The sequence below is a fragment of the Falco naumanni genome, chromosome 2 (genome assembly GCF_017639655.2).
Source record: "Falco naumanni isolate bFalNau1 chromosome 2, bFalNau1.pat, whole genome shotgun sequence".
Taxonomy (NCBI): domain Eukaryota; kingdom Metazoa; phylum Chordata; class Aves; order Falconiformes; family Falconidae; genus Falco; species Falco naumanni.
In genome coordinates, this window is record NC_054055.1 from 110,841,453 (window position 1) to 110,861,797 (window position 20,345).

Genomic DNA, 20,345 nt, shown 5'->3' on the forward strand with positions numbered 1-20,345 from the left:
TGATTACAATACCATGATATAAAAACAAGCAATACGTTTTAACTTTCCTTAGACCTTATGCGTGCAATGTTTTCAATAATAGCTTTTTTCTTAATTTTAAAAACATTCAGAAGTGCTATTAGCCAAAAAGACTTAGCTGCATCAGGGGCTTATCTGGGGACTGAAGTTGGCTTTATTTTATTAAACTATTTCAGTTAGAATTGTCTGCAGTCCTTTCTGCCTGCAGATAATTTGTTTAATCTTCCTGTTTAATTTTTAACACAGAAAGGATTTTTTTTTGTTTTTCAGTGTCAGATTTGACAACTCCAACATGGGTTCAAAGAGTGAAGTTACATTCTTAAAGGAATATCACTAATGAAATTCTTGACACAACTGGGGTGGATTTAGTGCATAAACTTGCATAATAATTTATCCAAGTCACAACTACCACCGATGATAAATGAGAGAAAAGGAAAAGCGTCTGACTTTTACATACGAAGTTGGGTGTGGCAGGGCTTGAAGTTAGAAAAAGCTTAGTAAATTTGGAAAGTTTTATAAGGAATCAAAATGAGTTCACAGCTCTTCGGTCCAGCTGTTCTTCATAAAATCCTACTCTAAAGTCGTTGTGTTCTTGGAACAAGAGCACGTTACAAACACTACTGCCATTTGTTAAGATTTCCGTGTTTGCCAAGGACAGCACCATATGTATACAGTGGACCTCCTCCTGCAATTAGGTGGTCTGTTATTAGTTGTATACTGTTTTGGAGGATCCCTTTACCTTTCATGTTAAGTTTTTTGGTGCTCTCTAACACTGAATTATTTTGAGTGTGGAAGTCTTAATGAAGACTGTAATGAAGTTCCTTGAGTCTTGTTTTTTGTAGAATGTACTGCAGGACACTAAAAGGTGTGATGACAGCAACTTATGCTCACAGCCAGTGTCTTACATTAAAAAAGGTTTTTTTCCATTACCTTTCTATAGTTCCCTTTTAGAAAGAAAAGCTAGAACAACAACAAATAAATAAAAAAAAAAAAGAAAAAAAACCCACATCACCACCAGCCCCCTCAAAAACAATCCAAGAGTATTTAATTGACTATCATGGCTGAGGTCAAACAGACACATAAAACACTGGAAGCAACAAAGTGTGCTATATTAGATCATATATTCAAATACGCATATTTTTGAATATATATTCACCATCATAGCAAACCTGCTAGTGTGAAAAGTTGCCACCATTGGCAACTGAACCCTAGTTACCAGATGAGTCAAATTCCTCTTTCTGCTATTTTCAGGAGTGGAACAGACTTATTATTATGGGGAGTAACAAAGATACACACTGAAGTTCACTCTGTGCCCCGCAGACAACTGTTCCTTCTCCCAAGCAGAGGCTCTGAGAGGGAAACTAGCATGCAGCAGAACTTATGCAGAATTGTTTCCCTAAATTGAAGAAAGTGATATAGAAAAAGCCACGATCTAATTGCTGCTTAAGGTGTTTCTCTCTTCAGCCTGAAAATTTCTCTGGAGAAAATGGGATGATGCAGAACTTCCTCAACTAGGGAAGTTAGATTAACCTCCCAGAAATACAGAAACAAGATGAAAGGGCTCTGGAACTCAGTGCCACTTCTTGGTTGGAAGGAAACCCTGTGCTCCGTCCAAGGTGAAGATCCAGGCAGCATGAAGTACAATGCGAACCATGGCAGCTCCTTTATTCAAAAGATGGAGGAGAAAAAGAAGGAATGATATATTGTGCAGGAATTGCTTCATGAGGAAGTAAGGGATGGAACCTCAATTCCAGCTACACTCTTGCCAGAAATCCAGGTCTCATGGCTCTTCTCTGCCCAGTACAAATAAACTCCAAGTGACATCTTCCATCCCTGTTGTTGCAGGTTGCAAGAAGAAACAGATGCTGCTTGGGGCCAAAACGCATGTAAGAAAAGTCTGTTGCCCAGGAATGCAAGTACTTGGTTGAAGATAAGACTTTCTGGGCTTTGGATGCTATTCCTTGGACCAATTTTGAACATTGTAACCACAGGGTACCTGTCTGAAGCCAGCTGTACTATAGAGAAGCCACAGCAGAATGAGCAGTATCTCCCCTAGGTTGGAGACAACCAGGAGGCTACCAAAGTCACACTGCTGTCTCCTGCCAACTCATTTTCTCTCTCCTGCCACGCTCATTTTTTTGGTGTAAGGCACAATTTACATGGACTCTGAGGAGCAAGAGATGAGTTGAGTAGGGAAAGCGGACAAGTAGACTCAATGTGTTCACTACTGGCGGTGGAGAAAGCTAAAAGACACCTGGGGAAATAAATTTACGATACGAAAATGTGAGAAATTCTCATGACTTGGCAGATCTGGAAATAGGTAAGGAAAGCCAGATGATACAGGATTGGAAACAAACAAACATGCCTTTATGGAAGTTACGCAGTGATGACCAGGGAAGGCAGGAGGATAGCACGCACTTGGACCTCCAGAGAGACAAGGACAGATTAATGAGTGGAGAAGTTTGGAGGATAGAGAGTGTTAATTGAGGCAAAGGATTGATGTGTTTGGCAGACTATAAATTGATGGTGGTGAGAGAGAACTGATGGGACTGATGATTAGAAGATGGATAGGGAATGAAAGATTTATGGACTGAGAAGCTTAGACAGATAGAATATTGCAGGTGAAACACAGTATATCTATTAAGTCTCTTGTAGATTGGAGGAAATATTTCATTGTCCCCCTGTGTGCTGGGTAAGGAATACCTGAGTCTTCTGAAACCTTATGGTGCTGCTGCACATTCAACTTACATGCTCAAAGTATGCATACTTGCCTTAGAATTCTTTCAGGGGTTATAGGGTTATTCATTTTCTCTGTCCTTTCTACAGCTTTTTTTTTTTTTTTTTTTTTTTTTTTATAAAGGCTATATAATAGCAGAGAAGGACACATAACATTTCGTGTTTCTGTTGTGTGATGTATGACTTTGGTGAGACTAGAAAACTGAAATTGTCTGAGCTTTTCTTGAAGAGGCCATTTTCCCTATAATGCAGGTAAATAGGTGTGCAAATCCACTCCAATTGGCGGAGTTACAGTATTATGGAGCACAGAAAGAGATGGAAAAATCATTAGACCATAAGCTACCCCTGAATGTAGAATCAAGTGCTGAACCTGTAATTCCATAGGGCTTGACTAATAAATGTAAAAATAGTGTTCACAATTAGCATTACCAAGTAACTTTAGTCTTGATCTGCAATTATTTGAGTATTTTTCTCAACAGAAAAGATCAAAATATTTAAAGTTCCTGATCTGGTACATTAACAAAGATGTAGCTAGGAAAGTAACAAGGACATAGAGAAACATATTAGTACAAGCACGTATACTATGCACATTTAAAATTATGACGGTTTGTATTTTAAGCCACAGAAAAGGATGTATGGAGAAGATATACAAGTGAGAAAAGTAAAGTTTAAGCCTGCTATTTAATTCTTCATCTCTTTCTTTCACAAACACAGGTTTGTAGCCCCTGACAGTTTAGCACATTGCATGTATAACTTCTGTCACCTGCTACCTAGGAGTCTAGGTCTGGCTCTAAGCAAAGCAACACAAGACTGTTAGATTTTTCTGAGGACACAGAACACACTTAAACAGGCAAGTGCAAAACTTCAGCAAACAAAATCATGGTTTCCCAATCATTTTAATGTTTTGAGCTAAGCGCTTCTCTGCTTGACAGCTGATTCCACCCCAGAATGATCACAGCCCATGGAGCTCCTCTCACGTAAAAAGTCAAGAAAATATAAATCCCCTCCTTCCTCCCACCTTCCCCCCTCCCTTTTTTCACACACTTACCTGTTGAACTATACAAGTTTGCTAAATTTATACCTAGCCACACGCCACAACAAATAAGTCAGGGAAAGCCAGACAGAAGACTTCTTTACTCTCATTTCTACTTAGAACTTTACACATGAGGAAAGTATATTGCATTCACTCATCTGTATATGATGTAGTTTCCCATGGTTTCCTCAGAAAAAAAAAAAAAAAAAGTATCTGAGTGTCCTCTGGCTAACACACTTCCCTCTGCTGCTTAGGCTGAAGTTCACATGTGCACACAGACCTGGAAAAGTTACTTGATGGAAATACTTTGCATGTACGACTTCCATGTGGATTACATTGTTTATTGTGGTCCAAATCCAGTTACAGCAAAAGACAGTATGAAAAGTCCATAAAGCTGGGGAGGGGGGGACGACACACATGACGATGGATGGACAAAACAGAGGAATAGATGACATAGCACCAACAAAGGAAAGCAACAGAACTCAAATATCCTTCCCTCTTGTTAAGAATTTAGTTTTCTTTAAAAACCTATTGAAAGCTTATGTCTAATAAACTTTTTGTTTATGCCTTGGTGAAGACACTTGCAGATACCTCATTGCAATATTCGTTAAATCCTTCTTATTTCTCCAATATTCAACTGGTCCATGTTCAATACTGAGGATTCAATATTACCAAGGAAAGCAAAAGGTAAGGATCGAAATTTCCTCTCACTGACTGAAAAAAGCAATCAACAGCCACCAAGCTGTTTCACAGTTGCCACAATGGGATCCTTTGTTTTTAATGAGGATTCTTATGGAAATCAGTGCAGCTTCCTGGCAAGTCTCAGTCATGGTACCAAAAATGCTTGCAGGAATCTGTTATTGTAGGGGCTTGGGACACAATTACTATACAATTTGCAGAAGTTTGGTGGTGTTTTCTGAAAGACTGAAAAGCAATAGACTACTCCTGAGAAGCACCAGAATCATTTTAGTAGCTTTCTGCCTGCCTTCCTAGTCCCTAATCACCAAAAGCTAGGTCTCTTTTCACGCTCTTGTAGCCTGTTTACGCCAGTGTAATGCCCCTGGAATTTACAGCAGTGCAAGATGTAAGCAGAAAATGTGCGTGCAGACAACTATGAAACGAACGAAGAAAAGAAGCACACAGTAAAAAAAAGTCAGACATGATGTTTGGAGATTAGCCTTATTATTTCATTATATACCAGGCCATTCTTTACCTGTTTTGTCTCCCAACTGCATCCAACAAAGGCTTCTTTTTCCTTTAATGAAGAGTACAAACTTCAGTTTAATAAAAAGCCTTTGCAAATGCCAGTTTTTGCCTACGAGTTGAACCTCAACATGTATCTATGGCACAATGGTCTAGGATTAGAGAACTGTCCCTTCAATCCACACATCTGTGAAACACAGGTATGTCACAAAACGTGTTGTTCCACCACCCCACCCTGAAAAATGCCTCTAAAGTTCATCGGTGTACTCAGAATAATCAGCAACTTTAAAGATTTCCATTTTTTTGCCACTGAAATGTGAAATCTGAGCAAGTGAAATTAAACTGGAAAAAATCTTAAGCCCATTTAAATCCATTTTTGAGTCATCGATCTTTAATTAACCTTAACATACCCCAATGAACGTGGAGGGGAAAAAAAACCCACCCTACAACACTTTACAAAAAAATATATATGGATAGCGATCGTGTTAAAGGTGAACTTAATCGCATCCTAAATTTTTTTTGCGTATGTGTTTTGCATTTCTCCCTCCGTATCTTTATTATTTTTGTTACAGCTTCACACTCAGGTGCGGCAGCACTCCCGCTGCCAGCCCTGCGCGGGATGCGCCCTTCGCCGTGGCGCTCCCGCATCTCCACACTGCGCGGGAAATTAGCGAGTACCCCGGCCCGCCCCACCTCAGCGCCCCCCGACCCGCCCCACCTCAAGCGCTAATTTCCCGCGCACCTGGGCCGGGGGCGGGGGGGGGGGGTGTCCGGCCCCCTGCGCCCCCGGGCCGGGCGCAGCCGGGGCGCGGGTCTGCGCGGATACTCCGCTGCAAGGCGCAGCGCCAAGCATCCTCCGCGGGGGCGCTGCCCCGCGGGGCGGGGGCGGTGCGGGTTTGCGGCACTGCAGCAGGAGCAGCAGCTGCTGCAGCGGAGACGGAGACCTCCCTCCTCCTCCTCCTCCTCCTCCTCCTCCTCCTTCTCCTCCTCCGCCACCCCGCCGCGCCGGGGGCCCTCCATTGTGCGGGGAGGCGTCCGCACACCCGCGGGCTGCGCGCCCCCGAGCCTAGAGGGGCCGCTCCCCCCCTCAGCCAAGCGCTGGCGGGTGCGCTATCACAGCCCCCTCCCCTGCTGCCCCCTTCCATTTCCGAAGAGATTTGTACACCTATACACAGACATACACATATATATACACATTGCCCCCGCTCCCGCTGAACGCGGGTCTCCCGCCGTCCGCCCCGCCGGGGGGGGTGTCGGAGCTGGGCGCTTCCCCAGTGGAGCTGCTCCCCGGCGGGGGCATCCCCCGGGCAGGCGGAAAGGGGCTGGCAAGCGCGGGGAAAACAAAGCCGGCCCTGCCCGCCCCCGCCGCCCGCCCCGCCAGAAGTTGCAGCGCGGACCCCGCTCCGCGGCCGCGGCAGGGGGAGGGGGCGGCCCCGAAGGAGCCCCGAGCCCCCCCACCCCCCCACAACCCCGCGGCACAGCGGCCCCGCGGCCGTAAAACTTCTTTGTTAGCAACAAGCGAGGCGAAGTGTGGCCAGAAAGCGGGGGGCTCCGTCCCGCGGAAACCCGGTAACTTTGCGGACAATAAGCACGCCTCCCGTACCTGCACAGAAACTTGTTGGGCCGCTCCCTCCGCTAACCCTGCGCACTAGCTACTTTCGCAGCCCCTCTCCCGCTGTGACCTCTCCCGGCGCCTCCGGGAAACTGTTGCCTCGCCCGCAGCCGCTGGCCGAGCGCGGCGGAGCGGGGGCGGCCACCCCCGCACCCCCCCCACCCCCCCCGGCGCGGCTGCCGGCGAGACCCCGCAGCGGCCGCTACTTGAGCAGTTGCGGGGACTTACCCTGCGGGATCAGCAGGCTCTCAGCAAACTAGCAGTTCCATCATCCAGACAGTCCTTCGCAACTTTCCTTGCATAGAGCGAGAATGTATCTATATAAATATATACGGAGGGAGAGGGGGAGCGCGCCTAAGACGGCAAGATGTTCGGGAGACTTTTGAAATGAAAAGGGGAATGAAACCGGCTTTCTTCCCAGTATCAGGACCCTGGAAAACCAAATCCTTCTTCAGCAGAGAATTCTTTCAGACCCGTTATCTGTATTACTATTAATGCGCGGAGCGGGAGGCATTGCATACAAATAGATCCAAGTAGCAGCGTCTATTGGTGGCGGCCGCGGGCCCCTGGGTCCTACTGCTCCGGCGCCGCCAAACTACAAAGCCGAGCAGCAGCGAGCGCTGCGGAGCGGGCACGGGCGGGGGGGCGGGGGCGGGGGGGGACACGGGGGGACCCGAGCCCCTGTAATTGATTCGTTACCTCGGGTATTGTAATACGTGTTGCAATGTTTAAGCGGGAGAAAGCCACATTATGAACGGATGTCATGCAATCTCGCCTTGCGTTGCTGCTCTTGCAGGGCTATTGTGCAGTCTGGTGTGAGAAATGTGTCTGATTTTTTTAAAACAGGGCTTTATTTGTCTACAGCTTTTCCTTTTTTTTTTTTTTTTTCTTTTTTCTTTTTCCAAGTCTTTCCTGCGCTGCCAAAATTATCTGTCACCTCCCTAATAATTTTATACTTACTTCAGTAATCAACTATCCACTGAATTTCACTTACCTATGCGTTTTCTTTCTCAAGTTATGGCTTTCCAAGGATGCATACGCTCCTCTGTGCAGAAAGGGTCAACAAACATTCTTAAAAATTAACTTATTCCTAGTTAAAAGAGAAAAAGTAACAAAAAAGAATTATCAGAGCAAGTTTTCTCCATTACAGAATACAGAGACAGGCAGTTTGCGATATTTGAATTATGGTCCTTATAGGATGCAAGAATCATTGGGCTGAAAGAAAATTCAGGCAGCGAAAAGAACAAAAAACAGATGCAGCATTTGTGTATTGACTGCTAAATGGAGAGTAGATGTGAGATAATGACAACATAGGTCACCATAACTGAGAACTGAAAACAACATCAGCACTTACGTATTTATGCAAGAGTATCACACGTAGCTAAACTTCTGTTACTGTCTTGTAGATAGTATATGTTCTATACTAAGCATGCATCTAGATAATAAACATTAATGTGCTTAAAACTGTAAACATTTAAAGAAGTCTTTTAAATAGTGTATAAAGATTAGCTAGAAATAAACCTGCAATATATTGCAATGCATGATGCAGTTAAAGGTCTAGACATGCCCACTTGTCCTACATGGAAGAATGGAAATCAGTGACAGGAGGACATTGTTCAAGAGGTCCTGTGTGTAGGGTATTGTTAATATGGCAAGGTCCTTACATGCTAGTTGGGAGCTAGCAACATAAATACAGACAGTATTACAAATATTATTGAAAAGTAAATAGGTACAGCACAAGGTTGCTGCTACCCCATTATTTCACCAAGTATATAGGTAGAAAGATAAAAATTAGTTTAAAACAAAACATGGAGCAAAATACAGTGTTTAAACAACTCTAACACTCTAAGAATCAACAGTAGTAGCTGGATCATTCTTTGAAGTACTCCGCACACCTTGGAGGAGAGCAACAGAGAGGGCAGGGGGTATCAGCATTTTTATGGATCGGTAGTCTCTGATGATATGAATATTACAGTGTGAGTTCAAAATCAGGTTTTCAGTTCTGCATTTCAGACCTACCTCACAGCTTGCATCTTTAAGACCTTGCATCTCGTTGGAAGAAGATTCTAACTCTTTGTTCTTGAATTCTGTTGCTGCTTTGGTTTGGGTATTTTATCCCTTAGGTAACAAGTATATCCCAGAACAGTAACATTTCTGTTGTCAGAGGAGGTATACTAGAACAATTAATAAAAATCTTCTATGAATATGCTTTTCAGTTATCACTGTAATTGCGCATTTTTTTTTTCTCTTTTCAAATAGAAGACATTTAAGTTTCAGTTATGCTACTTTGGGAACAGGTGACTATTGCACTAGCAAATAGAAGTTGTAAAGGAAGATATTATAGTTGCCTGCAGTTTAGGCCAGATTTTGTTTCACTGTTTTGATTTTGTTTCTCTTTAGTTCTGCTTATGACAAATTCTGCCTACCTGAGAGTTCGGGATACACCTCTCACCTCTTGTAGCTTATTGATTCCATGGGCCTTACACTTGCCTAAGGAGATTCCTGATTAACATCAGTTTAAAAGAGAACATTCTCAGGCCTGTTGTATTCAACAAAATAATGTGAAATCAGACGATTTGGCATCATCTGCAAATTTAGCAAAAATAGTATGTAAGTGCAAATTAAGGAGGAAAGAACGAACACCATCGCAATTAAGAAATTACCCTGTGAAGGAGAGGAATTGCCATGCCCATTGTAGAACCCAGAGAGATTAATGAAATATGGCTGTGAAACTGTTTTAATAGATAAATTGGGTGGGTGGTTAAACATCTGAGCAAAGATGATTACTTTGTAGTGAAACAAAACAAAGAGGAATAAATCACAAAGCTGCTCTATTACCACAATTAAAATGCAATTGCTTGATCAATTATCACTCTAGCTAATAGCTTGATGGAGGACAAGCAAATAAATAAAACATTATGCTAACAAAAGTTCTTTGAAGTATAATAGTAATAACATCTGTGTGCATATACATTCCTTATTTGTACACATTTATGCCTAATATATTTACAGTGCATTCCATAGCAGCAGCCAGGCTGTATATAATGTGTTTAGCTATTTATTTGTAGTATACAAGTAAATATCAATGATATATCGTCATGATAATGCGTGCAGTGGGTAAACTGCTAACATGTGTTTAGCTTACTGATACAACACATTTCAATGATTACTAGATCTCTAAGAATGTCCGTGTTTTACATGCCGACCAACCAAAGGTGTTCTGGAATAGTTTCCCCTTGGATCAGTTTCCAGTGTTGGTATATGTGATGACATGTGCTGGTTTCCGACTTGCCCTTCGAAAATGATAGCCACTTACTGGAGTTCATGTGCACGTGGGGCATTCTAGGGCGCTGATAAAGCAAACTGTGACTGCTGTATATCAGCTTTACATTTTTATATCTAGCAATCAGCAAAGTGTGCATTCCTATACAGGAAGGTAAGTGGTAACATATATGTTTGTATGAAATAAAATCTAGTGTACAAAGGCAAATAACTTGCTTATCTGCAGTATAAGCACACTGTGATAACCTGATGCAAAGTCAATGGCAATAAGCAGACTTGCCCCCTTGATCCGGAGTCCTGGTCAAATATAATACATATTTCATCCGTGGAAACATTCACACAGGGTATTTTGAATATGTAAGGAACAAACACTTTGTAATGATTAATTCAATGTGGAAAAAAAATACATGTATTTATGTTGCCTAATAGCAGCACCGATTCTGTTAAAAGTTGAGTAAGATTTGAGAAGAAACAGACCCATGGTGAGCTTTGGTGAGCTTCTCAGGTATCAAAATGCAAATAAAGGGTAAGTAGTGCAACATCCAGTTGTAAAGAAGTACGTCTAAGATTGCTTTTCAACATTTTAATGCTTTGTCTTATGCAAAAAAGATTATACACATTCGGCAAACTTGTTTTGCTTTTCCCAGGGCAAGAGTAATTAGAAAACATACAAGTTTGAACATATTTAAAGTGAACAATTTATATGTTGTAAATATGTAGGTATTGCTGGAGTGTACTAATGAAACAGGAAAATTTGTGTTCTCGCGAAAGTAGTGTGAAGCCTCACCAGATCTCTTGTGTCCTGTTATTCCCCCAGAAGCAGGTAGCATTCACATTATATCGCTTCACTTATGTACTTGCAGTTAATTTTTATCCTTGATTATTCATATTTGGTAATTTATTTGAAGAAACATCTGAGAGACTACTGCCATTTCATCACTTCTGGATGAAATGATTTAAAAAATGAGGACTCCTCCCTTTCTTCCTTTCCCACTCATAAAAGCGAGAGATGCCTTCTGACGATCAGAAAGAACATGCTGGTGAAGGCAGAAACTTGGTGTAGTGAAATTTTGCAAGAAAAATAGTGGGATGGTCTCTGAAGAACAACATCTTTGTGTGTGAAACTGGATTTTAAAATTCTGCTAGAATAATGGGCTGTAACTTTCTGAAGTACTCTGTACTACTCAACATCCAATATGTCTAGTGATGAGCTGTCAGAAAATGTAGGAAGGAAATAAAGGGAATGGAGAAAGGAAAATTAAAAAAAAATAACATGAGACTTCAAAAAGGACTTGAAAAGAAACAGTACAATGCTACATATATACAAAAAGTATGCTACATTGGACAGAAACACTGGTCTGTAACTAAGAGTAGACAATAATAAAGAATAACAAGCTTTCCTATAATAGGAGTGTAAGGCAAAGGTAGGATTAAGTACTGATTTCATGCCACTCAGGCTGGCAGTTATCTTTGTTGCGATGCGTGAAGGAGTGTAATTGAAGAGGAACATTCGGCACCCCGTTTCTTTCAGCCCTCCGTGCAATCACTTTATTCCAAAGCCCTAGACACTTCCAGTCTGACAGCTGTTGTCACAGGTAGGAATGGTTGCAGATCACAACTCCGTGGCCTCTCAGCTGTTACCATTGTTTATTTTTTTTTTTTTTCCCAGATACTGCTGTTGGGCTTGCAGTTAGTGAAGAGATGAGGTACTTTCTGTAGGCCCATAACATTGCTTTGCCCATCTGTCACAGTCACGTCTAAGAATATCTGAGATGCAAGAAGGAGAGAGAAAAGCATTTTGGCTGAAACTCAGTTGTGAGAGGCTATGGAAATGGAGTTAACTGGAGGAGAACCTTTAGCTATGTGAACATCCTTTAACCAAGGCAGTGGCATCTGATTGGAGCCCCTGTGTAGTCCGTATTCCATGTCTCACCGCACAGGTAGCACAAGGTCAGTTTGTATGTGCAAAGGAATGTGACTCTACAACCCTGCTGTGCATGCACTGCAGCTCTGATGTATCTGTCAGCGGGGCTTGGGTATTTATGCTTTGAGATGGCCCTGGACCAAAGTCCACAATTTCAGGATCTGTACTCTCCGCTCCTGACTAACAAATTGCAGCAGGGCCAAAGTGTGCATTCTCATTTTGTTGTGTGTGAAGACATGCAGACTTGAAGCACAGGACAATGAGATTCCCACATTTTGTGAGAGCAAGGGCTCTCTGCTCCTGCTTTTTGAATGTGGAGGAGAACTTTGCAATCTGAATGTTTTCTACTGTAGTTCTGTAGTATTATCTTTTGAAGTGCATTGTGGAATTGGAGACCTGACCATTGGATGGTCATTCTATATGCTTAGGGTTTTTTTTCAGAGCTTAAGAATAAACAAACAAATAAATACCTAAAACCCAAACACTAACCCATATGTTGTAGTGGTGCATGCACAAAGACTGAAGGTTAAAGAGAGCTTGAAGAAATTCTGAAAAATGAGAAAGCAACATATATCCACTTAGTGAGGGCTGCAGGGAAAAGATAATGTCAGGAAAAAGCTAAACGAGTTAGTGCTATCCAAGGAGTACAGGAAAGAACAAGAACTTCAAAAGTGTTTATCAGAGGAAAGTAAAGTGCCAGAGAGCAACTTTTCCTACTGGCAAATGAAGAGGAAAATGAAGATAGAAGAAAATTAATTCAGACACTGAAGTCTTTCATTTTCTATATTCTTTTTTCTTCTGTTCAAGAAAAATAAATGTCATTCTGAAAATATTTCTGATGGACCTTCTACCAAAAAGTAAAAAAGCATGCCTAAAAAAAATAAAATCTGTGGAAGACACCAGTTCTAGATTATGTCACGGTTAGCCTAGGCGAGTTGACGTACGAAGATACAGTATGTTTAACTAGACCCACGAAAGCAGCTGGGGAGTGGAAGCTAAGCCTGGTGACCATACAGGCTCTTCAAGGCAGCTTGTCTCACTCACAGCCTTAGACCGTAACAGCTACACCAACATGACAACTTGCATTTTTGTTTGAAATATGAACTTGGAAAAGTGCTTCCTTGGTCATCAAGTCCAGCTTCCAATATTAGAGGAAACCTTGACAATTGTTCTCCAATTTAAAATATACAAAGGCCAGTTGAAACATGAAACCAGAATGGTGCAATTCTTTCTTATGGGTTGTAGATAATGCTGGTTTCAATACAAACTGAAACAACAATATGGAAAGCATATATTGTACAGGGCTTCAGCTGTATGCAAGATTTTGAGCTGTTGCAGACCTTTGAACCTCAGGATTGGGTTCCCCTGAAGGCAGGGTGTACGTACAGCAGCTAGACATGGAGCAGCTGATAGTTAATTTCTAGTCACTTGATTCTCTACAGGAATGTACAGACTGCCTGCTGCCCCTGCTGACAAGTGAACGTGGTCCTTCAGCTTAACGTGGGCTCTTGCTGGAGCAGGCAAGGATACAAAAAGGGTGGCAGCTCTAGCTATTCTCTCTCTGTTGTTTTTATACTTGCTAAGATCTAGTTGGGTACATGAGTCTTGAGACAAAGCTAACGGAACAAGCAGGCCATGTTGTTTGCTCTCTGTTAATCAATGATTTGTAAAGGAGGACTCATCCCAGCCACACTTGACTGTATTTGAAAGGCCTTTAAGCGTGAATGGCAGAAGAGATTTTGTCAGGAGCTCAATACAGTGCTTCAAAAAGTTGGTGAAGTGAGTATTGTGTGCATGGACTAAGGGGCTGGTATACAAAGTAATTATGTCAGCAAAAGTTTACTGCTGGCTACGAAATAAGGTCCTATCTCCTTTCATATCTTTGTTGCTCAGAAGTAGAAAAAGAACAGGGAGTTTCTCATTGAAACTACGATAAATTTAGAAGCCTATTATTTCTCCATCAATGTATGTATTTCCCTGCTGGGAACTGGGTATTTAACTGAAAAAAAAAAAAAAAAAAAAAAAAAAAAAAAGTAGATCTTTTTTAGGGAAATTAACTTCCTATTGAACAGTTGAACTCTAGAAAAGCAAATAAATAAATAAAAAAATATTAACTGAATACTTAAATTCAGAAATACAACTTTGTATCTACCTAGGACAGTTGTAATGCTTCTGCATCATTTTGGTCTTGATTTTAAATCCACTTTACACTAGACTGATGAGGAAATATCAAAGCCAAGAATCACACCTTTTTACTTTAAAAAAAATTGCGAATTAGAATTCTGAAGATGATCTGAAGTGCTGTGCAAGGGGGAAAAAGCTCTCTCTCAAAACGTCTCGTTGAATCACCTTTAAAGAAAATTGGCACAGTCTGGGCGTCAGCCAAACCATTTCTAAACCATAAACTTAAATTTCATCTAAAAAATCTTACACTGAACCACCGAAATGCATTTTTTAAATTTTCTTTCTGGTCCCCCCGCCTCCCACTGAAACACATTTGTTGTGCTGTATTTAGTGAGTCCTCCAGGGAGTATCACAAACTCACATGATGTTTCTTCAAAGCTCAGAATTTATTTTTGGCTATGTTTTCTACATTAGCCAAATGATTTAAAATTTTTATCTGGCAAGTTAGCTCCATATTGGCTTCTTATTAAAGGAACCTCAAGAATGTTGGGGTTTTTTCGGATGTTACCAGAACGTGAAATCAGTCAACAGGCTCTATATCTATTTCAGCTGATTGCATTAGAAGAATATATGTTTTCCTTTCCACACCTGTTTCCCTTCTCTTTTGACACTGATAATTACAAATATGAATGAATGTTTGGACTGTGCTTGGTGAGCAAGTGCTGCTGAAGTATTAAATATTATTATTATTGGGTGTTTGATTTGGTGTATTGGCTAATAGTGAATACTTCTGGAAAACAGCCAAGACATTTGGCTTACATGAAGAAGTACATGTTTGTAGGGTGGTTGCAGACCGTGTTCTCCAAGGATCCTACAATTTTAGGAAGAAGTCTAAAAGAAGAAAGGCTTCTTGAGTACTTTTTCCCCAATTATTTTTTGGGTGGAAACAGAACAAAAGACATTAATTTCAGTGATATACCAAACAGAAACAAACCCCCAATATTATGCACGCAACTATGATTTAAGATTGCTTAAAAAAAAATCTATACTTGTTGTTTACTTGATGGTTATTTCCTAATAGGTATTTGCAAAATGAAACTACAGGAGAAAAAAAGGCATTATTTTGATATCTGGAAAGAAAGAAATATGAATGACATGGTTGAAATATTTAATTTCCATTTCCTGTATTTCCATAAGACTATATATGCTCTATATTTAAAAAAAAAAAAAAAAAAAAAAAAAGTTCTTTGTATGGAGAAAACTATGAAAATATAGTCATACCTGTGCCAACCAGTTGTATCTACGTGGTATAGGTAGTTATAAATGACCAAAGGCAGTGTCACGCAGGCTTGTGCCATGCACAGGCTGCAGAAGAGTACCAGAAGGACTGGTGGAGATACCTTTGGAGTTGGAAGATTCATGCGTGTGCCCTTGACAGGGAACACCAGCTCTTGGCAGAGCTGCAGCCATTAACCAGAACAAACAGCATAAAAAGATCATCTGATTGCAGCAGGCGGTGAAGGAAGGAGGACTGACAGCGGAGGAGCTTGGCCTGGCGCGGCAGGCAGGTGGTTCAGCTCTCCCAGCAGCTCAGCAGCAGTTTGTGGATGGGCTCACCAAGGCAGGAGAGTATCTTCCGTTGCCTGCTCTGTGGTGGGTGTTGGTGTGGGAGGAGGGGAGCAGCCTGCTGCTATTTTCTGTTCATGTGTCTTAGTGAGGCAACTGATGTTTTTAATAGAGCCAGCTTTCAGGAAAGAAGTGTTTAATTATTCTACCTTACTATTCTCCTACTACTGTTTTCTCTTCTTCAATAAATATTTCTTGCTAAGCCTCCCTATTTTCCAGCTATGTGAAGATATTAGCTCATTGAGTCCATGTATTATTATTATTTTTTTTTTAATCAGCTTGCTAAAATTTGAAGCTATTGTTACCAGTTGATTTTTGGTAGAAGAGTGATGATTAGTTTTGCTAATCCTTCATAATTAGAGCGGGCTGGTTGGTTGTTTTTGAGGATGGGCAGAACATGAATACCAAGCCTCGGTGATTTTATAAAAGAGAAAAAACCCCACATCTTTCCAAACAATACCACTAGATAGTCACTTGTTCTGAAGTTTTCATTCCTTTCTTCTGTTCTGATGTTTTCATTCCTTTCTTGATCTTGTGGTAGTCCCTAGAAAATGAATATACATTTCTCATTGCTGCATTTTGCTCAGTTTGAACCTGACGTTTTTGGTTCTAGTGGGAATAGAAGATACAGCATGGAAATGAGGTACAACTAAATCTGAGTGAATAATCAATTATTATTTTTTGTTGTCTTTCATTTACTGCCACTCTTATTCTTTTTTTGAAATTTAAACCCAGTCATCTAGTGTCATAAAGAGATCCAAAGGCAAAGGGCTATATTGCCTAGAAGGCTTCTGGAAAACTGTATAAACTAAGCTTGTCTGAAACTGAAAACCACAGGGATTTAATAACTCTGAAAGTATCTTCCATTCTCTGTTTCTGTCAAGTGCTATCACCCATGTAAACTTCTCAGCTGTAAGGATGCAGTCTGGCCTATCTGTTCATGAGCCAGATAAATACACAGCTCTTTCTGCAGTGAAGACTTGCAAAAACCCTCTGTCTTAACTCCAAGACTATGGAAAACTGATGCACATTTTTGCGACTGAAAGCTAATACTGGTGATGGCTACTCTGTTAGGAAAGAGACTTGCAACTTGGGGAAATGAAGGAAGCTCTTTGGAAGTCCAGAACTTAAACTCCAGCTTGCATATCAGGAGATTTTTAAGGGTGTTTTTGAAAATGACTAAAAGCAGCCCATGATCTTTAGGGAAAAAACTGAGAAGTCCCACACAGTGAGGAATAGGCAGGGGGTTGAGAGAGAGAGAGGGAGAGAAGGCAAATATCGGAATATGAGAGCAAGAGCTGTGCCAGCCAGGCAGGCGGCTGGACCTGCTCTCAGAGGTCAAACTACAGCAGAGAGAGCATGGGCTGAAGAGATGAATAATGACTAGTGAGAGTCAAACATGATCTCTCTGGGCCTCAGCAGGAAAACTGAACCATAAGAAACACTGACAAGCTGAATCCCAGAGACTGAGATGGTAAGAAATAATGTCCAGACCAAGGAAGAAAATGGAGCGTGACGTGAAGCCCATGGTAATATTTGAAATACAAACAGGAGTGCTTCTTAAAACCACAGACACAACAAATGATGAAAATACTAATCCTAATGATGGCTTCTGCAGTGAATATTTTGTACGTGAGGGGAAAAGTAATAATTTTCTGTGTCTTGAGACAGCGCTCCAAGTCTGTAAATGGGGAATAAGCACAGCACTGCAGTGCCGGAGGAGCAGGTTATTTTCAATAACTGTGTTGTGCTATAGGAGGACCATGACTGAAGACTTGAATTAGTGGAGTCTTCACAGAGAAAAATATCAATAGAAATATTTTGATCAATAAGGTTTGTGTTTATTTCTGTAAGTATTGTAAATATAGTTCCTATACACTCGCTGAATTTAAAACTTCTGGCCATATAAATGTCAAAAGATTTTTACTTTGCTTTTAACCCACTTCCCTCCCTCTTCTGCATGAAACCAGGGAAGGCAGGTCAACTAAAACAAAATATATGTAACTGACACTTCACCTGATATGATTACACTTACGCATGAAGTTAAACGTGTATGCAAGAGTTGCCAGCTAAACTAAATACTTTGAAAAAAATTAAAAAAAGAAATTAGACATTAAATGACTGGCATACTACTATTACAAAAAAACACAGTAGGAATACTGAAAATTCTAATCTGTCTATGTTGCTGAAGGTGATGAAATGACTGATTAATAAAGCAACTGGGAAATCCATGAATTAACTGTTAAATGAAAGCCCACAATAGAAATTTGAGTCTCAGTAGGTGTTGAAACTATCTCAAAGGATTTGAAATCTCCATCTGAATAGAAATTTTGACAGAAGAAGGAAAACCCTTATGGAAAGTCAAGTATTCACAGTTTTTTAAAGTGAATTTTATAAGAACAGGTACCCCATTTTGATGCAGAACTCGAGACCACTGTTATCAACACTGATATTTCCATTGTTTGGTGGAACAGCACTAAGACCTGCTTCACTGTCTTTAAGGCAGTTCTCAGATCCTTGGAAGGTGCATTTTCTTCATGGTAATTGCAATCTGAAACTTCATTTTATTCTGTAAAAGAAAATGTTTAATGGATCTAGGGGAAAAAATGGCTCTGGTTTCCAGTAAGGAGGTTAATATTGTGCCCCACTTTTCAGCAATGGCATTTGTTCTAGAACGAGACAGAAGCATCTTCATGCTGTACAAGCTGAACAGAGCTGCTGTAAAGTGAGCTCACAGCTAGAGGTATATCATCCTCTCTACCCACCATTTCATGAGAGCTCCCTGGAGAGCTTCTCCACAGCCATTTTTGATGTGGAATATGGGTATTATTATTTATGTAGCATTGCACAATACTTTGGTATGGATACAAGGATCTCTTAAAAAGCCAGACATTTTTAAAAGCTAGATTCACAGAACAGATGCGGAAGCATATTTGGTACAAGAACTTTACATTTAATCTTGCCTAAAACAGATTGATCTTTGTCACTCCCAAGCTTCAGTTGTTGAGTTTACAGATCCTAGAAATAAACTTGTGAAGACTGGAACTTATGAAAGCTTTAATATGCAGTTGTGTATACTTTAAGTATATACAGTGGAACCTTTTCCAGCTGCCTTTTTTTTTTTTTTTTTTTTTTTTTTTTTTGGTAAAAGTTCGAGTATCAGTCTTAAATATAGTAGGACTTGGTCACTTCAGCAATTTTAACGTTTTATCAATAAACAACGATAAAAGGAAACGTAACTGATGTATCTGAGAGTTATCTGAGATGTGTTAAACATTTTGGTTAAATCTATTAAAATGCTTAATCCCATAGCTTGCTTGGAAACACTGAGTAGTTTCAATTAATAGATGTTAATAGACTACTTGCATACCTTAATAACTTGTGTGGATCGTGAGTACGCGGCACATACTAACCTTTAATCACCTAGGAATTTCTGGAATGTAAAAGAACAACTGAAACACAGCAACATAACGAGTTGGGCTTTGTTTTCTTCGTTTTATCAATATGACCAATCTTCTATTGGCTTTTCATGTAGATTACCTCAGTCTGCATTTGCATTACAAATTTTTATTCTTGTTGGTGTTAAATGGATATATAATACTCACATGGCTGTAACAATGAGCTTACAGGCTCACTTATTTTGTTTTATAATTCAATACTGTAGTGGAATGAAAAGCAAATCTTTTGCTATAATGGTTATGCTAATTGACTTTTAATGTTGTTTTATTTTCTAGCTACTCACCAGCAGTCTCCAAAGTTTAATAAAGCTCAAAACATTTAATTTTATTGCCTTGGACTATTGATTATCTGTTTAACACTAAGAACAATGTGATCTGTTGTCTTTGCCTTGCTGATTGCCTGAATTATCTTGAAGAAATAAGAGATGTGCACGAGGAGAACCTCCTGCAATAAAAATTGTCACTTGTATGCATCACTCATGGCTATTGTACAGAAACCACAAGCTAATCTCAGACTTTCAAAGGAAACAAATTTTATTGTTTCACAACTGAACTCAATATTCCCTCAGGCATTACACCACCATTTATATTTCTCTTTCTTGATTTTTATTGCCAACATAAGCTTATTTAAAGGAATGAATAGCATGCTGTCTACTTTGAGACAAATTTTTAAATAATATGTAAAAAAACCTACTAGATTTATTAGAGAGGGTTTATTTAAACCTTAGAAGTTAAATTATTAAAGAAAAGCACATCTGTTTCAAAGAAATAAGAGAAAAAAAAATAAGAACAATATAAGGCTACTTCCATTACACCATTATGACATATTTTTACTTATCATAATGTGGCTATGAAGTCTTGGAGAGTGGGAAGACTGAAAAAAACTATTCACAAGAAATATTGGCTGATTCATTTTAGAAATAATTTATCAAAGCAAAACCATATTTTGTAGCAGTTTGTCAGAGTACAGTGTTTCATTACAATTTTCAAAACTTTTTTTGTGTGGATTTATATTTTCACTGTCTGCTAATCACATGGTTATCACATGCCTAGAAAGATCCAGTAACTTCCATCACATGGAGGGAGCTCCTACCTTATTGTACAATTAATTGTTTTGAAAGCTGCCATGGTATTGACTCTGCTGCCTCTGTTTCCTGTTTGCAAAGTAGAACTGATTCCAGGTGTTGTGGCAGCAGATGTTTTACTATCAATGAGCTCAGAGAAACTATCATTCTAGCGAATTAATAACTCTAATCTTGTGCTCGGAGGGCTGGAACAGATCACAAGTCTTTCATGCTAACTTTAAGTATAGAATGTCCTGTGTGTCCA